Below are 3934 nucleotides of genomic sequence, written 5' to 3'. Positions count from 1 at the left end.
TTTGGGTCTAATGAACGCTCCCGCAGTTTTCCAGCGCTGCATGGAAGAGTGCTTGGAAGAACTCAGAGACAACTGCTGTGTCCCCTACCTTGATGACACGCTAGTGTTCAGTAAATCCTTTGACGGCCATGTCAATGATGTGCGAAAGGTCCTACAGCATCTGAGGCGATATGGAATTAAACTCAAGCCTAGCAAATGTGAGGTGTTTAAACGGGAAGTACGTTACTTGGGAAGGATTGTGTCCGTGGAGGGCAGTAAAATGGATCCTGCGGACACGGCAGCCGTAAGAGCCCTGAAAGAGAAAAAACCCAGCACTGTGGGACAGTTGAGAACCGTATTTGGCCTGTTGAGTTATTATAGACAGTATATTAAAGACTTCTCCAAGAACCACCCACAAGGAAACGGGCAGGTGGAACGTTTCAATCGGACGTTGCTCCAGATGTTAAAAACCTTGACAGAAACACAGAAGTCCAACTGGAAGGAATCGTTGAACAAACTTACCTTCGCCTACAACAGTACACGATGTGAGGTAACTGGATTTTCGCCATTCTATCTTCTGTTTGGCCGTTCACCAAGACTACCTGTAGACCTGCTTTTCGGATTGCCAGCAGAGGGAGGGACTGAGGACCACAAAGAATATGTAAAGAGATGGAGTCAAGGAATGCGGGAAGCATATGAGATTGCCAAAGAAAACAGCAAAAAGGGGGCAGAGAGAAACAGAAGGAACTACGAAGGAAAAGTAAGGAGCTTGGTGTTGCACCCAGGGGATCGTGTTCTGGTTAGAAACCTCACACCTAGAGGAGGCACAGGGACGCTGCGGAATCATTGGGAGGATGCGATACACACTGTTGTTCGCCGAGTGGGAGAAGACAGTCCCGTCTATGAAGTGAAACCGGAACGAGGAAAAGGAAGATCAAGGATTCTACACTGAAACCTCTTGTTACCATGCGATTACCTACCACTGGAATTGGAGCTCCAACCACAGCCAAGAGCGAAGAGAAAAACATGGGGAACAACCTCCATGGAAAGACATGATCCTAGCTCAGAGGAAGAAGATGAAGAATGTGGCTACTATTACCAACCTGTAGTCCAGCATCAGCAACCTGCGGGAGGAAACAATGAATTAGAAAATGAGAACCTACCTGTAGTCCAGCATCAGCAACCTGTGAGAGGAAACAGTGAATTAGAAGATGCAAACTTACCTGCCGTTCAGCATCAGCAACCTGTGGATAAAAATAAAGGACTAGAGGAAACAAACTTACCACTTGTCCAGCTCAGTGAAGTTGAGAAGGAAAGAAATGAGAGAGAATGTGTGAGGGTGGAGGAACAACCTGCAGCTGATGTTGAAGTAGATGGACATGTAGCCCCGAGTGAAGTTAATGAGGAAGGAGAACAGGGGAGCAGTTGGCCTAGGAGAGAGGGGAGACCATCAAAGACGTTTACCTATGATTACCTTGGTACTCCGGCATGCTATGGGGTAGGGCATTTAAACCCAGGAATGTTTCAGCCTATCCAATATGGGATGCAGAACTTGAACCGATGGACTCCCCCAGTACCACCATATCAGCCAGTATACTTATATGCATACTGAAGAGAATGAATAAAAAGGTGAAAAGGAAGTGCCTATAAGGAAGACAAAAGACTATGCACTCCCAAAATAGACCTTTATTGATGAACTGTAGATACAGTAACACACAGTACATATACAATGTAGAACATTTGGATAACACAACTAAAAAAAAAAGATAAAAGAAGGGTGTAATGTCGGGACTACATTTATTTTCGAAGGGGAGAGTGTGGTGGTTATAAAGAAAAAAAGAAATGGAGTAAAGTAAAAAGGGATAAATCATATTAAATCTAATATATTCCTTGAATATTCGTTAAAGTGTGTAATATGGTATATATTATAGTAACATGCTGATCGGGCACGTTGAGGTTCAGCATGCCAATGCTCAAGGTAAGTGCTCAAGAAATCTAAACTAATTGTAAAGATAATGGAATTTACAGTTCAATATCAGAGATTAAATCGGGGCTGTCCGCTCTGTTGCGTTATATTAAATATTTTTAAATATATATATTTAAAAAAAGTATTGTAAAAATCACTTTTTTATTTTATACAATAAATTGATAGTTTTAACCTTTAATAATAATACCAGCTAACGGTTCCCTGCATAGTTTACAGCATTAAGAGAGATTTATTTCCTTTAGAAAAATTACTGTACCTGATATTTATCCAAATTAATCTTAATCAACATCCATGGTGACTAGAAGGACCGGAAAATCAGGTAATGTCACATTATTCATGAGTTCGATAAAATCCATCGTATCTCTAATACAGGAAGGTAAAGACGTGACTAAAGGTTGTAAATGAAAATCAACGAAAGCCGAAGTTTTTTCTGTAACTGACCCAATACCAGCTAACAGGGTTCCCTGCATAGTTTACAGCATTAAGAGAGATTTATTTCCTTTAGAAAAAATACTGTACCTGATATTTATCCAAATTAATCTTTATTGAATTGAGATTGTAATCATAACTCAAGCTTATGAACCAAATCATGAAAATATTTTCCCTAATAAAAACACAATGATATTATTTAATTACCAAAAGTTGGCATAAATAATTAAATGTTAAATAATATAAACCGGGTATCTCAGAGAAAGAATAAACATTGTTCTTTTACATATATTACCAACATTGTAACAATACAAAGTTGATTGAAAATTGTTGAGCTTACCCTTTAATAATGTTGAACGATTGTATTTAACTGAACACATGACTAGAGACTTTAGTAAGATTTTATCAGAAAAGATTTTAGAATTTGTATCATATAATTTAAAACATTTTAACTGCTGTAATTATTGTTTGCTCGGTTTTTATTTTATGTAACTCTTGTATTATTGTAACTCAGTTTTTGCCATGAAGATAGTGTTAGATTCTGACGTGGCAATAAAAATAAATAATTACTAGTACTGAACACGACTTATATTATCTTTGAGCTGCTGTCATGTGGACATTACTTTGTTGCCAGAAGATGGTCTTCCCCAGCGAGTCTTAGTCACCTCTGGCTGATTCAAGGATGTTTTTAAATTGTAACCCTGAAAACATGCATTTCCTGTAAACCTACTTTGAAATGATAAGTATTGTGAAAGGTACTTATATTTATACAACACTTAACCATGCTTTTACTATAGTAAAACTGTAGCAACCATAAGTCTAGTAACCAAGGTTTTTTTTTCTTTTGGTTCATACCATGGTTTTGATGTCATGGTTATGCTATAGTTATTTTGTAGTAATACTACAGTAAACGTGGTAACCATGACTATAGTGTAGTTTTTGAAATCGTGGTAAATTTTGTAGTTACTATGGTTTTACTGCAAATGCTGTAGTAATGGTTATTTTTGTGCTTACTATGGTTTTACTGCAACAGTCATAGTTAAACCATAGTTATTGTAGTAAAACTATGGTTGATTTTGTTTTTACTATGGATTTACTGCAAATGCTGTGGTAAAACCATGGTTAATCTCTGAAAGAGTACAAACAATTGTGAATTGATTTGAATGCTCTCATTTGTAAGTCACTTTTGATAAAAGCATCTGATAAATGTAAATGTTTTTGTATATTTAATATGTTTATTGAAAATTGTAATAAATTTGCAACCTTTATTGAGAGTGGTGTGTATTGTTTTATTATAAACCAGCGGCTGCTGCCGCGGGTGGTCCGTAACGATGAGCAAAACGCGGTGAACCGCGCCCACGCAGAGCAGCCGGTATTTACAGCTGCATCGTCCAAACATCGGCCGGAGAGCATTTGCGATCAGAGGCCGACGTCGCGGCGACATCTTCCCTATTAGCAAACGAACCCTGAGCGACATCGTGCCGATGGAATTTTGTACGTCGGGTCGACATCGGCCCAACGTATGTGTGCTGTCTGGGT

The sequence above is a fragment of the Sinocyclocheilus anshuiensis genome, unplaced genomic scaffold, assembly GCF_001515605.1.
Source record: "Sinocyclocheilus anshuiensis isolate Anshui unplaced genomic scaffold, SAMN03320099.WGS_v1.1 scaffold783, whole genome shotgun sequence".
Taxonomy (NCBI): Eukaryota; Metazoa; Chordata; class Actinopteri; order Cypriniformes; family Cyprinidae; genus Sinocyclocheilus; species Sinocyclocheilus anshuiensis.
The sequence above is the reverse complement of the archived record's forward strand: the minus strand, read 5'-3'. Positions refer to the sequence as shown.